General features: G+C 51.3%; 1 protein-coding gene across 7 annotated transcripts in view; it reads right to left on the reverse strand.

The window, feature by feature from the left end:
• The window catches only part of armc3 (armadillo repeat containing 3), a 212,604-nt gene extending 202,087 nt beyond the window's left edge, over positions 1–10,517 (reverse strand). For 3 of the 7 annotated variants that reach the window (XM_072508494.1, XM_072508493.1, XM_072508499.1), the window contains exon 1: positions 10,084–10,399. The gene's annotated coding sequence lies outside the window, so the exon portion shown is untranslated. The other 4 variants (XM_072508498.1, XM_072508497.1, XM_072508495.1 and 1 more) reach the window with 3 other exon arrangements.
• Positions 10,518–17,739: the final 7,222 nt, after the last annotated feature.

Consider the following 17,739-nt stretch of genomic DNA (forward strand, 5'->3'; position numbering starts at 1 on the left):
AAACTAGCTCTCATCACCCTAAACAGCAACTCCCCCCGTCTTTTTTCCTGCCCTCTGCCATTAATCAGGAACACCTCACTTTCTCCCATGTTCAATTTATATCCAGAAAATGTTTATATCATGTTAAGCCAATTGTTGAATATGAGATTTGTGCATAGTCTTTATCTTAAATGTAATAGAAGATGAGCAGTGCGGGAGAGGGGTGAGGGGTTGGAGCTTGTAGGGTTAGTTTGTTCTCGCTGTGATCGAGGAAGATCCCCACCAGTTAGGGCTAGGCAGCTTCAGCAGGGGGGGGGGGGGGGGGGGGGGGACCATGTTTTTTTTTTTGGGGTAGCCCTACCTGTTTTTCCTGATTGTCAGGGTGGGTTCCCTGGTGCTGGGGGAGGGGAGCTGTACTTCACTTTGGGGGTGGCAAGGGGGATAGCCTAATGGCCCCCTCTTGTCTGGTACAGAGTTTCCCCTCTTCCGGCTGAGATCTGATAATATCCTTCTGAATCTTGGGCCTTTTGCATTGTGGGTATTAGTGTAATTTCCCCTTAGCGTTGGAGTTCTCGGTTTTTTATTCCTGTTAGTTTTCCATGGCGTGTTGTTGACTGTATCCTGCTTTGGTGGAGGGAACACGTTTGGGGTGTTGTCCTCAATTCATACAGTCTTACTTGTTCCTATGCTTGTAATAATTTCTGTTGTGCTGAATCTAATGTGCATTGATACCTATCGCTGTTTTTTTTTGCTTTGGTGCATTAATTATTAAAATTTGAAAACTTCAATGAAAATACATTTTGAAATATTACTACACACTTTGCTTCATAGAATCATAGAATGTACAGCCCATCGAGTCTGCACTGGCCCTTGGAAAGAGCACCCTACTTAATCCCACACCTCCACCCTATCCCCATAACCCAGATTCCCCACCTAATCTTTTTGGACACAGAGGGAAATTTAGCATGGTCAATCCACCTAACCTACACATCTTAGTACTGCGGGAGGAAACCGGAGCACCCGGAGGATACCCACGCAGACACGGGGAGAAAGTACAAACTCCACACAGACAGTCACCCAAGGAATTGAACCTGGGTCCCTGGAGCTGTGAGGCAGCAGTGTTAACCACTGTGCCATGTGCTGTCTCTTACTTTTTAATAAAACAAGAAAAATTCATACTTGCTCGTCCCTCTGAAGTAACAGTAAGTTACCTCAGGGGTCACAATTTAGTGCAACCCAATGCAAAGAATTGAAACTTCACCTATTGTACATATGCTTCCAGCTCTGCTCCGGACTTCCGGTTGCGGCTATGCGGAGCTAAACTGCACGTTCGGCAGCTCCCGCTTCAAACGGACTTTTGGGTTCTTTTCAGGGCCCCCAACGGCACTTTTTCGACGTTTCCCGGTGTGGGAAGGAGTCTACAACAGCTCCCCATCAGTATATGGCTTCAACTAGGAGCAGGGCGACAGAAAAGGTGGTGGTGGACCCGAAGAAGGTGCGAGGGAAGAAGGACAAAATAGCGGCGAGCGGAGACCAGGCAGCGTGGATGCACTGAGCGGAGGAGCAACAGGAGGATATCCAGCGCTTCTTCAGAGAGATTAAAATGGATTTGTTTGAGCCGATGAAGGCTTCTATTGATAAGCTGCTGGAGACACAGACGGCCCAGGGGGTGGCGATCCGCGAGGCTCGACAAAAGATCTCTGACAAGGAGGACGAGATCTTAGGCCTGGCGGTAAAGGTGGAGGCGCACGAGGCGCGCCACAAGAAATGGCAGGAGCGGTTCGAGGAGATGGAGAATCAGTCGAGGCAGAAGAATCTGCGGATTCTGGGCCTCCCGGAGGGGCTGGAGAGGCCAGACCTGGGGGCCTATGTGGTCACCATGTTCAACTCGCTGATGGGAGCGGGGTCCATCCAGGGGCCCCTGGAGCTGGAAGGGGCCCATAGAGTGCTGGCGAGGAGGCCCAAGGCTAACGAGTCTCTGCGGGCGGTGCTGGTGTGATTCCATCGGTTTGTCGATCGGGAGTGTGTGCTCAGGTGGGCCAAGAAGGAGAGGAGCAGCAGGTGGGAGAACGCGGAGGTTCGAATATACCAGGGCTGGAGTGCGGAGGTGGCGAAGAGGAGGACCGGGTACAATCGAGCGAAGGCGGCGCAGCACAGGAAGGGGGTGAAGTTTGGCATGTTGCAGCCGGCGCAACTGTGGGTTACCGACAAGGACCGGCACCATTATTTTGAGTCTCCGGAGGAGGCGTGGGCCTTTGTTCAGGCCGAGATGTTGGACACAGATTGAGGGTCGGGATGGGCGATTGGGGACTGCGGTTGATATGTTATGTTTATTTATTTATTTTCTAGAGGAGGGGCGGGGGGGGCCTTTGTACTGCTCCAGGTTTCTTTTTCTCTGTGTTTTTCTCTTTCGGGTTGGTGAGGGTGGCTGGGGCGGGTTGGGCACTGTTTTGGTTGGGTTGATCGGGGGGGCTCTAGGAGGGGGGTAGGTAAACGGAACAGGGGTGGTGGCCGGGGGTGAGATGGGGCCCCACGGAGGAGGGGGAGGCCCGAGTCAGGGGTGAGGGGACTGGGCCTGTAAAAGGAGCTGTGTCAGAGGTGGCGGGGCGGGGTAGGTGGAAAGCGCGGGCTTTTTCCCGCGCTGAAGACTGGAGAGGGCAGGGCCGGGGCAGGGAAGCGAGGGTTGTTTCCCGCGCTTAGAACGGAAGGGGAAGGAGGGAGAGCCTATGGATGGGGAACGGGAGAGGAGGGTGTGCCACACAATGGGAGGAGTCGAAGGAGAGGCAGGTGTGGCTGGGGTCAGCAGGAGTCAGCTGACTTGCGGGAGTGCAATGGGGGGAGTAAATCAGCTAGGATGGGTCCTAGCCCGGGGAGGGAGGGGGGGGTGGGGTCGAGTTGCTGCTGCTATGGTCAAGGAGGAGCTAGAGCGAGTGGGGGGTCGAGACGGGGGTATGCCGCTGTGGGGAATGGGCCGGGTGTGGGGTGCGGGCACGTGGCTGGCCGAGGAGGGGTCATGGCTAGTCGGCGGGGGAGGGTAGCCCCCTGATCCGGCTTATAACCTGGAATGTAAGGGAACTGAATGGGACGGTTAACCGTGCCCGCGTACCTGAAGGGGCTCAAGGCGGATGTGGTTATGCTTCAGGAGACACACCTGAAGGTGGCAGACCAGGTAAGATTGAGGAAAGGGTGGGTAGGTCAGGTGTTTCACTCGGGGCTAGATGCCAAAAATCGAGGGGCGGCGATCTTGGTGGGAAAGAAGGTGTCTTTCGAGGCGTCGAGCATTGTGCAGATAATGGCGGTAGGTACATAATGGTAAATGGTAAGTTGCAGGGAGAGAGGGTGGTACTGGTCAATGTGTATGCCCCGAACTGGGATGATGCGGGTTTTATGTGGCGTATGTTGGGTCGGATCCCAGACTTGGAAGTGGGGGGCCTGATAATGGGGGGGAGACTTTAACACGGTGCTGGATCCGGCACTGGATCGCTCCAGGTCTAGGACGGGTAGGAAGCCGGCGGCGGCTAGAGTGTTGAGGGGGTTTATGGACCAGATGGGAGGGGTGGACCCTTGGAGATTTGCAAGGCCGGGGGTTAGGGAATTTTCATTCTTCTCACATGTCCATAAGGCTTATTCCCGAATCGACTTTTTCGTTTTGAGTAGGGCGCTGATAGAGAGAGTAGAGGATACTGAGTATTCGGCAATAGCCATTTCGGACCACGCCCCGCATTGGGTAGACTTGGAGATGGGGGAGGAGAGGGAACAGCGCCCGCTGTGGCACTTGGAGGTGGGGCTGTTGGCGGACGAGGAGGTGAGTGAGCGGGTCCGAGGAAGTATAGAGAGGTACTTGGAGTCCAATGACAACGGGGAGGTCCGAGTGGGGATGGTATGGGAGGCACTGAAGGCGGTGGTGAGGGGAGAGCTGATTTCCATTAGGGCCCACAGGGAGCGGGGGGAGAGGGAGAGGCTGGTGGGGGAGATGGTGAGGGTAGACAGGAGGTATGCGGAGGAAGGATTGTTGAGGAAAAGGCGTAGCCTCCAGGCCGAATTCGACCTGGTGACCACCAGGAAGGCGGAGGTGCAGTGGAGGAAGGCCCAGGGGGCGATTTATGAGTATGGGGAAAAGGCAAGCCGGATGCTGGTGCATCAGCTTCGGAAGTGGGACACAGCTAGGGAGATCGGGGGAGTTAAGGACAGGGGAGGGAGTGTGGTGCGGAGTGGGGTTGGCATCAATGGGTCTTCAGAGACTTTTACGAGGAATTGTACCGATCCGAGCCCCCACGGGCGGAGGGAGGGATGGGCCGCTTCCTGGACAATTTGAGGTTTCCAAAGGTGGAAGAGGGGCTGGTGGCGGGATGGGGGCCCCGATTGGGCAGGAGGAGCTGATCAAAGGGATAGGAAGCATGCAGGCGGGGAAGGCACCGAGGGGGGGGCAGTTTCCCGGTCGAATTCGATAAAAAATATATGGACCTGTTGGGCCCGCTGTTAGTCAGGACCTTCAATGAGGCAAGGGAGGGGGGGTGCTTTGCCCCCGACGATGTCCCGGGCACTGATCTCCGTGATCCTGAAGCGGGACAAGGGTCCCCTGCAATGTGGGTCTTACAGACCGATTTCCTTGCTAAATGTAGATGCCAAGGTGCTGGCGAAGGTCTTAGCCACGAGGATTGAGGGCCGCAGATCATCCATGAAGACCAGACGGGGTTTGTGAAGGGGAGACAGTTGAACGCGAATATGCGGAGGCTTTTGAACAATATCATGATGCCGGCGAGGGAGGGGGAGGCGGAGATAGTGGTGGCGATGGACGCTGAGAAAGCCTTCGATAGGGTAGTGGGGGTATCTGTGGGAGGTGCTGAAGAGGTTTGGGTTTGGGGAGGGGTTTGTCAGGTGGGTTAGGCTGTTGTATGCGGTCCCGATGGCGAGTGTGGCCACAAACAGGAGGCGGTCCGAGTATTTTCGGATGCACCGAGGGGCGAGACAGGGGTGTCCCTTGTCCCCCCTGCTCTTTGCACTGGCGATTGAACCCCTGGCTATGGCACTGAGGGAGTCAAGGAACTGGAGGGGGTTGGCGCGGGGTGGGGAGGAGCATAGGGTGTCACTTTACGCGGACGATCTGCTGCTGTATGTGGCGGACCCGGTGGGAGGAATGCCGGAGGTAATGAGGATTCTTAGGGAATTTGGGGTCTTTTCGGGCTACAAGTTCAACATGGGGAAGAGTGAGCTGTTCGTAGTTCATCCAGGGGACCAGGAGAAGGGGATTGGCGAGCTCCCACTAAAAAGGGCGGAGAGGAGCTTCAGGTATTTGGGGGTCCAGGTGGCGGAGCTGGGGGGCCCTGCATAGGCTTAATTTTACAAGGCTGGTGGAGCAAATGGAGGAGGAGTTCAAGAGGTGGGACGCGTGCCGCTGTCCTTGGCGGGTCCTTGGTGCAGTCAATCAAAATGACGATGCTTCCAAGGTTTTTGTTCCTGTTCCAGTGCCTCCCCGTGTTTATCCCGAAGGCTTTTTTCAGGCAGGTTAACAGGAGTATAATGGGGTTTGTGTGGGCGCGAGGGACTCAGAGGGTGAGAAGGATGTTCCTGGAGCGGAGTAGAGATGGGGGGGGACTGGCGCTGCCCAACCTCTGTGCGTACTACGGGGCCACCAATGCGACGATGATGCGCAAGTGGGTGATGGAGGGCGAGGGGGCTGCATGGAAGAGGCTGGAGACGGCGTCTTGTATGGGTAAGAGCCTGGGGGCACTGGCAACGGCGCTGCTGCCTCCAAGAAGGTATACCACGAGCCCGGTGGTGGTGGCTGCCCTCAAAATTTGGGGTCAGTGGAGGCGGCACAGGGGGGGGGGGGGGGAAGTTGGGGCCTCGGCATGGACTCCATTACGGGGGAACCACCGGTTCGCCCCAGGAAGAACAGGTGGAGGGTTTGCGGGGTGGCACAGGGCAGGAATACGAACGTTGGGGGCCCTGTTTGTGGACGGGAAGTTCGCGAGCCTGGGTGAGCTGGAGGAGAAGTACGGGCTCCCCCCCGGGGAACACCTTCACGTACTTACAGGTAAGGGTGTTTGCCAGACGGCAGGTGGTGGAATTCCTGCGGCTACTGCCACACACAGTACAGGACAGGGTGCTCGGGGGGGGGATCTCGGAAACTTACCAGGTGATGCAGGAGGAGGAGGAGGCTTCAGTGGTGGAGGTAAAAGGTAAGTGGGAAGAGGTGTTGGCAGAGGAAATTGAGGAAGGGACGTGGGCAGATGCCCTGGGGAGGGTGAACTCTTCTTCATTGTGCGCGAGGCTCAGCCTCATACAGTTTAAGGTGCTGCACAGGGCACACATGACCGGGACAAGGATGAGCCAGTTTTTTCGGGGTGAGGACAGGTGTGTTAGGTGCTCAGGGAGCCCAGCAAACCACACCCATATGTTCTGGGCATGCCCAGCGCTGGAGGAATTTTGGAAGGGCGTAGTGAGGACAGTGTCGAGGGTGGTAGGATCCAGGGTCAAACCGGGCTGGGGGCTCGCAATATTTGGGGTGGCAGAGGAGCCGGGAGTGCAGGAGGCGAAAGAGGCTAGAATTCTGGCCTTTGCGTCCCTGGTAGCCCGGCGAAGGATTCTTCTTCAGTGGAAAGATGCGAGGCCCCCAAGCGTGGAATCCTGGATCAGTGATATGGCAGGGTTCATTAAATTGGAGAGGGTGAAATTCGCCTTGAGGGTCGGTACAAGGGTTCTTTAGGCGGTGGCAACGGTTCTTAGACTTCCTGGCAGAACGATAGACATTGGTCAATGGCAGCAGCAGCTCGGGGTGGGGGGTTACTTTATTATTGTTTGTGTTATTTACACTGAAGGGTCTGAGGGGGTGTTTATACCTGTTTGGTTAAGTCGGGGTGTTAATGTTAATTTATTATTTATGTTCGGGGGCGGGGCGTATGGGGGGTTGCTTTTCTGGATTGTGTTCTGTACTTAACCCTGTTGGGTTCTTTTTTTCATTTTGTTATTGATATTTTATGAAAACCTTGAATAAAACATTTTTTTTAAAATTCCAGCTCGGTTCCATCACAACAAATATCAATAGGAATCTGACAATCTCAAAAGTCAAAAGAATGACTGCTGGAAAAAATGGAAATATTTAAATAAATGTAGTAGGCAAATGCTCCACTGAATTAAGACTAAGGTACATTAAAACAGAACACACCAGTGGTGGGTAACCTACAGCTTGTGGGGGGCACATGCAGCCCATCAGGGTTGAGTGCGGCCTAAGAGATATTTTGTTGACTGTTGCCCACGCATAAAGTTGACACATTCCACTGGTTTCCATCCATGTTGCTTTTTTTCTACCGTTATGGCTGAAGTGATATGCACGTGTGCAAGGGCACATGAAGTGAGGCGCGTGCTGATTGCACACAATCTTGGCTCTGAGAGCCATGGGCTCTCTCTGCAGCCAATCAAGCGTGAATATTTATTTTTGTTTTTTACCACTTTAAGTTGCTAACGATTCTAATAATATGTGAGCAAGCATTTTCTATACTTATGAAATATTCAGCGTGTATTAAATGTATTCAATCTTATTCAACTGCAATAGTTAATGATCATGCCCAATTTCAACTATACTGCTCATTGAAATGAAGCAGGGTCACACATGCGGCCTTTTCACTAGACTAGGTTGCCCACCACTGGAACAGTAGGTGTTTGCTCTGTATCAACAGCTGCATCCAGTTATGCATGATTTGACATCTTGGTGAGCAGAAAATCTAACCAAAAGATACGGGCTAGAATTCTCCTTGTAGACAAACCCACTGTAGTTTTCCTGGCAGCAGGATGGGAGAGCCATTCAAATTAGCATTGACTTCAGTGGGGCCAAGATAGCCTGTCAACGGGAAGGGCTGGAAAATCTCACCCAAGGATTCTTTTTAAAAAGGCAGTGTGAAAAAATTGATTTATATGGGTATTGTCAAAACTGCAGTTTAATTCTAACATTAAGCTTTCCTGAAAAATTAAGATCACGTTGTCGAATAGCAACAGTTTGGGCAGAATTTACCGGCTGTTCACGCCGGCGGAAAATTCCAGTCCCACGCTGGAGCACGGGTTTCCCAGCGATGAGGGTTGATGTCAATGGGAAATCCCGTTGGCAATGGCGGGACCGGTAGATCCCACTGGCGGGCCACCTCCGCCACCAAAAAACATGTGGCGGGGTGGGTAAATCCCGCCCGTGTTGCTATTTCTGCTTTGTGTGCTAAAATTGTCACTTTTAGTGCTCAGTGTTATAATTTCAGCAACACTGAGAGCAACTTCTGAAGTGCACACAAGGAAAAGATTTTTTATCTAGAGGGTGGTTGAAATCTGGAATGCACTGCCTGAGAGTGTGGTGGAGTCAGATACAAATGGGGCTTTCAAAGAGAATTGGATAAATATTTGAGGATGCAAACATTTGCAGAGCCACAGGGAAAAGGCAAGGATGTGGGACAATCTGAATACCTCTTCCAGAGAGCCAGAACGTACACAATGGCCTCCTTCTATATTTCTATGATTCCACGCACAGAACAACGCAGAGATTGTTAAGTTGCTGACAGTGATTGTACACTCCACCAGAGAGTGCATTGTTGAGATCTCCGCACTGCGCAATCTGTGAAATGACAAAAACTTTTACTTTCACAGAATCATAGAATTTACAGTGCAGGAGGCCATTTGGCCCATCACGTCTGCACCAGCCCTTGGAAAGACCACCGTATTTAAGGCTCCACCTCCACCCTATCCCTGTAACCCAATAACCCCACCTAACCTTTCTTGGACACTAAGGGCAATTTAGCATGGCCAATCCACCAAACCTGCACATCGTTGGACTGTGGGAGGAAACCCGAGCACCTGGAGGAAACCCACACAGACAAGGGGAGAGCATGCAGACTTCGCACAGACAGTGACCCAAGCCGGGAATCGAACCTGGGACCCTGGAGCTGTGAAGCAACAGTGCTAACCGTGCTGCCCTATTGTTGGTTTTGCTGAAAAACCCTTTGAAAAAGTTCCACTTTGTTGGATGAGGCATAACTGGGGTTTTAATGTTATGCTAGGTTCACAATAATTATTGTTAAACAGCTTCAAAAGACCTGAAGGCTAATTTTATACGCAATGTCAAATTTCTCCATTATGATAAAAAGTCAATTTGTTTATATTTTAAATTTCTAAATCAAATTATAATAATTTATTTCGCTATTTGAGTATTTTAATTAAAAGTAGGGGGAAATTAGTGGTTTCATCTTCCTGGCTTGCTGTCTGTGAGATTACTTCAGCGTGCTTGGTTGGCTACCTACCTTGTTTGCTGACAGCACTGCTGCTGATGCCTGAAGAACCCACCCCCCCCCCTTCCGACTCAGCACTAGATTTAAACTGCTGTGGGAAAAGGAAAATCAGGTTACCGGGACCACTGGATCATAGATTTGACAGTGCAGAAGGAGGCCATTCAGCCCATCAAGTCTGCACCGGCCCGTAGAAAGAGCACCTTACCCAAGTCCACACCTCCATCCCATCCCCGTAACCCCACCCAACCTTCTTGGACACTAAGGGCAATTTATCATGGCTTATCCACCTAACCTGCAAATCTTTGGACTGTGGGAGGAAACCAGAGCACCCGGAGGAAACCCACACAGACACGGGGAGAAAGTGCAAACTTCGCACAGACAGTGACCCAAGCCAGGAATCAAATCTGGGACCCTGGAGCTGTGAAGTAACTATGCTCCCCACTGTACTACCGTGCTCCCCCCCCCCCCCGCCCCAATCTTCCCTTCGAAGTCAGCAGCGAGCACAATGTAAAATCCAACCATTATTGTGTTTATATGGTTGTTATCGGTGCTCAGCCTGTTGGTGTTGGGTTCACACCTACTGGCCCAGATTCAAATCAGAACCACAACCTGGAAATACTGGACAATCTCAGCAGGTCTACCAGCATCCGTGGAGAAGAGGAAAAGGGGAGCTAACATTTCGAGGCTGGATGACTCGGTCAGTCGCTGCCACTTCAGTTCAAATGAGAACCATACAGTTGAGGTTTTCATACATTCATGCCTTCAGTTTAGTGCCTATTTTAAACTATTACAGAGACGCTCTGCTGTATGTCGGTAGCCAACAACAATCCACACAAACCTTATGAATTAATTTACCCGGAGATGTCTAACTCCAAACAAAATGCTGTCCAATGGTGTTGCTGGTTTTCTCAAACCCACAAATTAGGGGCGGATAATTTCCCTGAAAGCTTGGCGACGGTTTTCAGCGACTTAGTCGTACACGTTTGTAAGAGGGACAGTCACTGAATATACATAAATAATAACTTTACTCCCGGCGAAGCTTTGCCAGGAGCTTTCTGCGCCTCGTTGAGAACGCCAGCCCGAGGAAAAGCTCAGCACCCGCGGCCTCGGGCACCGGCACCAGAGCCAGCCGCAAATAAAACGGGAGCAGCCTGCGGACACTCACCCGCCTCCCACAGGCTTCCCCTCGCCACCGTCTGGCGTCCCACCTCCGGCCCCGGGCGGTTGCCAGGCGACGGGCAAACACCGCGCGCAGCGGGTCACGTGAACTGCCGCTTGCAGGCGAAGTGAAAGCGGAAAGAGCGCGTTTTGCGAGCGGTGGAAAATGTGCTATTTTCTCCTGTCCCCGTGCAAGAAATTTTAGCAGGTGGATTAAACATGAATGGGGGGGCAGGGAGACTGGTGATTTTCTGCATTTAAACTCGTGGAACAGTGCCACTTTAGACTTAGGGTGATACATTAGAATCTGCCACCTATTTTCATAGTAAAACTGCAAATTACATAAACAGGCCATTCCTGGCCATGTTTATGTTCCACATGAGCCTCCTCTCGCCCCATCAACTTATCCCTCAGTCTCTCAAGTCTGCTCCAGATATTCATTCAGTTCAGGGGCAATCGAACTTCTATTAATATCCACATTCCAGCAACATTTATATAGGTGGCCCTAGCTAAACCAGGGATTTCTCCGGCCATTCACTCGCTGGCGGCGGGATTCTTTGGTCTCATTGACAACTGGCGGGAGTAGAGAACCCAAACGGCGGGCCAAATTCTCCTTCCTCGCTAGTAACGGTAGCGGGGTGGGCTTTGTGGTAGTCACCACTGATGTATATATTAGGTGCTTTGTGGTAAGGCCCTGGACTGCAGGTACGGGTAGTTCCCTGCCTGCTGGCTCCGGCCAGTAGGCGGAGTATAAATATGTGTGCTCCTCGTACAGCAGCCATTTCACCAGCTGCTGGAGGAGGCCACACATCTTCGTGTAATAAAGCCTCGATCACATCCTACTCTCGTCTTTGTGTAATTGATCATGCATCAATTTATTACACTAAAGTTTTCAGAAGATAGACCTCCGCATCAAGCCGGATCGCCTGCAGCTGGACCCACAATCAGGCAACGCCAAAAAGGACTTTGAACATTGGCTAGCCTGTTTCAAAGCTTACATCAGGTCTGCACCAGACCCAATTCCGGAAGCTCAGAAGATTCAGATCCTCTACATGCGGCTGAGCTCCAACGTCTTTCCACTTATCCAGGACTCGCCGACCTACGAAGACGGCATGGCGCTACTAAAGAAAAACTACGCTCAGCGGACTAACACGCTCTACGCCAGACACATCCTCTCCACTCGTAGTCAACTTCCTGGTGAGCCAGTGGAAGATTTCTGGCGTGCTCTAATTCCCCTAGCCAGAGACTGTGATTGTCAGGTCGCCACGGCCATGGAACACTCGAACTTGCTCATGAGAGACGCTTTTGTTACGGGGATAGGGTCGAATTACATCCGCCAGCGCCTCTTAGAAGGGGCCACACTCGACCTCGTGGCAACCAAAAAGCTAGCATTCTTGCTGACGGTCGCTTCGCGCAACATCCATGCCTACAATCCCGGCCGCGCGGCCCACCCCTCCTATGCATTGTGGACTCCGCAGACGGCTGCCCCATCGGTGACCCCGCTCAGCCAACCCCACGCCTATGCCGCGCGGCAACCAACCAACCAACACCGGGGCCCCAAATGTTACTTCTATGGGCAGCCAAAACACCCCCCACAACACTGCCCGGCCCAGAGCACCCTTTGCAAGGCCTGCTGCAAGAAGGGGCACTTTGCTGCGGTGTGCCAGGCCCGCGCAGTCGCCCCTATTGTTCCGAACCCCCCCCCCCACGTACGGCCAGTGACCGCCGCCATCTTCCCCTCCCTGGACCACGTACGGCCCGTGGGCGCCACCATCTTGTTCAACCCCCACCACATGCGGCCTGTGGGCGCCGCCATCTTGTCCTCCCCAGGATCATCAGGCGCTGCCATCTTGTTTCCCCCACAGCACGTGTGGCCTGTGGGTGCCGCCATCATACCAGGACCCATGCCCCCCGGGCACCCCATCGTCTGCCACCATCGATGACCAGCCGCGTCTCGCCTCGGTCACGATTGACCAGTCCCGCCCACACAACCTAGCAACGGCCTCTACCAACGTGAAAATCGATGGGCATGTGATCTCCTGCCTGCTGTACTCCGGGAGCACAGAGCGCTTCATCCATCCTGATACGGTAAGACGCTGTTCCCTTGCAGTACACGCCGCCAACCAGAGAATCTCCCTGGCCTCCGGTTGCCATTCCGTGGCGATCCGGGGGTACTGCATAGCCACTTTCATTGTCCAGGGCGTGGAGTTCAGCAGCTTCCACCTCCAAATCTTCCCCAACCTCTGCGCTGCCTTGCTATTCGGCCTGGACTTCCAGTGCAACCTCCAGAGCCTAACATTGAAATTCAGTGGGCCCCTACCACCCCTTACTGTGTGCGGCCTAGTGACCCTAAAGGTTGACCCACCTTCCCTATTTGCAAACTTAACCCCAGATTGCAAACCCGTCGCCACCAGGAGCAGATGGTACAGCGCCCAGGACAGGGCCTTCATCAGGTCCAAAGTCCAGCGACTGCTTCGGGAAGGCATCATTGAGGCCAGCAACAGCTCCCGGAGAGCCCAAGTGGTAGTTGTGAAAACTGGGGAGAAACACAGAATGTCATGGACTACAGTCAGACCATCAATAGGTACACGCAGCTCGACGCATACCCCCTCCCACACATATCTGATATGGTCAATCAGATTGCACAGTACCGAGTCTTCTCAAATGTCGACCTAAAATCCGCCTACCACCAGCTCCCCACCCGTAAGGCCCATACACTGCCCTCGAGGCAGATGACCGCCTTTACCACTTTCTTAGGGTTCCCTTTGGCGTCACCAATGGGGTCTCGGTTTTCCAACGGGAAATGGACCGAATGGTTGACCGGTACGGGCTGCGGGCCACTTTCCCGTACCTAGACAATGTCACCATCTGCGGCCACGATCAGCAGGACCATGATGCCAGCCTTGCCAAATTTCTCCACACCGCCACTCTCCTCAACCTAACTTATAACAAGGAGAAGTGTGTGTTCAGCACGAACCGCTTAGCCATCCTCGGCTATGGTCCAGATCAAGGCTGCGGACCTATTGAACTTGTAACTTGATCGGGACTCTTAAAAAAACCATCATCCTTCTGTATAACCCTCCTCCACCCCCACTGGATTCAATTATTTTTCTGTACTTTAAAACATCTACTTGTATATAGTTCTCCACCACCCCCGCCAGACTCAATTTTAACAGGGGGTGAATGTGGTAGTCACCACTGATCTATATATTAGGTGCTTTGTGGTAAGGCCCTGTACTACAGGTACAGGGGTAGTTGCCTGCCTGCTGGATCTGCCCAGCAGGCGGAGTATAAATATGTGTGCTCCTCGTACAACAGCCATTTCGCCAGCTGCTGTACGAGGCCACACACCTTAGTGTAATAAAGCCTCGATTGCATCCAACTCTTGTCTTTGTGTAATTGATCGTGCATCAGACTTGCAACGGACAATCCAGCCCCAGATGACCTGAAATGGTAGTCCTGATCAGAGGCGGTCTTACAAAGAAACACACAGCGCTGCATCACGGGGTGGCTGTGGTGTGCCTCCAGAAGTGTAAGTCCGCCTTGTCAGCCAAGTCAACCCCTTTCGATGAAGTTCAAAGGCAACTCAAGGCAGCTGGAATTAATTATCAGCTGGATTCTTCCACCCTGCTTGCCGTAAGATCTCCACGGGCTGGAAGCGGAACATGTAACGGTCCATTGACCTCGGGCGCAAATTTCTGGTTGCCAGGCAGGCACAGCCGGAGAATCCTGCCTTATGTCTTGCATTATCCTGTGACCCTGAGAGTGATATCCAATGACTCTGTTAAGTCTTCCGATGATCTGACAAGTGCCTTGGCCTTCGTTAAATCCCTAGAGAGCAAAGAGTTGGACTGATAATCTGCAGCTTGGAAAATTTGAAATCTGGACTTTCTCCCTGTCTTGTTGTTTTTCTGATTCATTGTCATATCTCCTGCTCAGTGGGAGGTGTTAACATTTAAGAGCTATAATGAATGTCTTTTCTTTGACCTTACGTGTTCTAGGGACATTTATTATTTGTGGTAGCTGTGTTGCGTGCTAAGCATCAGTCATCTTTTCTTATTCTCCGTGTCTTTCTGATGGTAATACTGAATGTTTGTTATCCTCTCTGTTAATCATGGTGGGACTGAGTGGCGCCATTGCGGGAGGTGTGTGGAGCGTGCAGGTCTTCCTGGGTGGGTTCAAAATGTGGGAGGGCCATTTGGCTCCCATTCCCTTGTTGGCTTTTTTCTTCTGCTCTTTGTTGAGGAGATTGTCTCCTGATGGTAATGAAAATATGGCCGTAGAGATAGCCCCACGGGTCCTCACCTTTGCCGAGGAATGTCTCTTTAGAACTATTGTGGTTGTGATTCTTTTGTAATTTTATAATGTTGGGGTTTCTATCTTGTTGACTATATCCTGCATTGATGCGGACAGGTCTTTTATGCAAGAGGAAAACGAATTAGAGACATTCTGGTGTCTCTGGTATAATTTGAGATGGGGAGGCATGTTGCGACACACGCCTGAATGTGGCATGAAAATCTTATCCTACTTTTTGTCTGGTGGTCTATGCAATGACAGTAACTAATTTTAAACTTTGTTCGTGGGATATGCAAGGAATTCATCATCCGATCAAAAGGAAAAAGATCCTTTATTTTCTTCAGAAGGAAAAAGTGGACATCGCAAAGTTACAGGAGGCTCACTTGGATGACAAGGAGAACTTAAAGTTAAGACGGGAATGGGTGGGGCACGTCTATTTTGCTTCTTTCTCAATGAGCAGCAGGGGTAGTTTTGGTCAAGGAGAATGTCCTCTTCAAGATGGAGAATTGTGTTAAGGATAAGGGAGGCAGGTATGTGATTGCTAAGGGGCTGGTACACAGAGAAACTGACTCAACAGTAAATGAACAAAGAACAAAGAACAAAGAAATGTACAGCACAGGAACAGGCCCTTCGGCCCTCCAAGCCCGTGCCGACCATACTGCCCGACTAAACTACAATCTTCTACACTTCCTGGGTCCGTATCCTTCTATTCCCATCCTATTCATATATTTGTCAAGATGCCCCTTAAATGTCCCTATCGTCCCTGCCTCCACTACCTCCTCCGGTAGTGAGTTCCAGGCACCCACTACCCTCTGCGTAAAAAACTTGCCTCGTACATCTACTCTAAACTTTGCCCCTCTCACCTTAAACCTATGCCCCCTAGTAATTGACCCCTCTACCCTGGGGAAAAGCCTCTGACTATCCACTCTGTCTATGCCCCTCATAATTTTGTATACCTCTATCAGGTCGCCCCTCAACCTCCTTCGTTCCAGTGAGAACAAACCGAGTTTATTCAATCGCTCCTCATAGCTTATGCCCTCCATACCAGGCAACATTCTGGTAAATCTCTTCTGCACCCTCTCTAAAGCCTCCACATCCTTCTGGTAGTGTGGCGACCAGAATTGAACACTATACTCCAAGTGTGGCCTAACTAAGGTTCTATACAGCTGCAACATGACTTGCCAATTCTTATACTCAATGCCCCGGCCAATGAAGGCAAGCATGCCGTATGCCTTCTTGACTACCTTCTCCACCTGTGTAGCCCCTTTCAGTGATCTGTGGACCTGTACTCCTAGATCTCTTTGACTTTCAATACTCTTGAGGGTTCTACCATTCACTGTATATTCCCTACCTGCATTAGCCCTTCCAAAATGCATTACCTCACATTTGTCCAGGTTAAACTCCATCTGCCATCTCTCCGCCCAAGTCTCCAGACAATCTAAATCCTGCTGTATCCTCAGACAGTCCTCATCGCTATCCGCAATTCCACCAACCTTTGTGTCGTCTGCAAACTTACTAATCAGACCAGTTACATTTTCCTCCAAATCATTTATATATACTACAAAGAGCAAAGGTCCCAGCACTGATCCCTGTGGAACACCACTGGTCACAGCCCTCCAATTAGAAAAGCATCCCTCCATTGCTACCCTCTGCCTTCTATGGCCTAGCCAGTTCTGTATCCACCTTGCCAGTTCACCCCTGATCCCGTGTGACTTCACCTTTTGTACTAGTCTACCATGAGGGACCTTGTCAAAGGCCTTACTGAAGTCCATATAGACAACATCTACTGCCCTACCTGCATCAATCATCTTAGTGACCTCCTCGAAAAACTCTATCAAGTTAGTGAGACACGACCTCCCTTTCACAAGGGTGTGTACGGCTTGCCAAATTACTCCCCCGCGATCGTCACTAAGGTTATTTTGGACTTTGTGGAGTTGGCCTTGGCCAATTCTTTTGTGTGCAGAGACTTTAATTGTCATCTGAGCCCCTTCATGGAAAAGCTCCCAGTTACTAGAACCCCCCCCCCCCACCTCAAGGCTTGAGCATTGGCGTGTGAGAAAATGGGATACCTGGATGTGTGGAGGACTTTACATCCTGGAGAAAGCAATTTTCCTTTTTTTCTCAACCCCTCATCAGACTAGAATTTACTATTTTTTGTGTGCCTAGGGCTATCCTACACTTGGTGCCTCCTGCTTTATAGGTGGCATTTTAATCTTTTACCATGCTTGTCTTCCTGGAATTTCTGCTTGACGGCTCTCCTCCCCGGTCTGGGTCATAGTGGTTTGATGCCTCTTTGTTTCGGGATAAATCCTTTACTACATATTTTAAGAAGGAGTTTGAGTTTTTTTACTTGGTCAATTCCCTTTCTGATGTCGCTTCTTTCTACACTTTGGGAGACACGTAAGGCCAATGCTAGGGGGCTGGTTATTTTGTTTCTCTACCAACAAAAGGAGGAGAATGCTGGGAAGCTAGCGGCGGTTGGAGGTTTGTCTGGCTGATGTAGAGCAGACGTACAGGAGGGCCCCTAGCAAGCAGTTGTTGAAGGAGGTCAACATAGTTAGGGTGGTTCTTGATTCTTTCTTGACACAGCAGGCCGAGAGAGGTCTAATGTTTGCAAAGCAAAAACTGTATAAGTTTGGGAATAAGCCGTGAAAGCACCTGGCCTTTTTGGCTAAGAGGGATGCAAACTCTAGGGATGCCCCTTCTGTGCAGAACTTGGGGGCTAAGAGGTTAATGAAAACAGAAGATATTATTGGGATATTTAGGGATTTTTTTGCTGAATTATATAAGTTGGTTCAACCGGTGATGTGATGGCAGGCAAGGAGTGCTTCTCTTTACTCAAGCTTACTGTGGTTTTGGCGGACCAGCATTTGGCCCTATGTTCCTATCTCCAGAAGTGAGGTGGCTGTGGCCATCAAGGAGCTTCAGCTGGGTAAGGCCCCAGGGCCAGATGGTTTTTGGTGTGAGATTTACAGAGAATTAAAGGATCTGTTAATAGAGCCATTCATTGGTATGTACTGTCATTCCTTTGAGACAGGTC

This window comes from Scyliorhinus torazame, chromosome 6 (assembly GCF_047496885.1).
Source record: "Scyliorhinus torazame isolate Kashiwa2021f chromosome 6, sScyTor2.1, whole genome shotgun sequence".
NCBI classification, from domain to species: domain Eukaryota; kingdom Metazoa; phylum Chordata; class Chondrichthyes; order Carcharhiniformes; family Scyliorhinidae; genus Scyliorhinus; species Scyliorhinus torazame.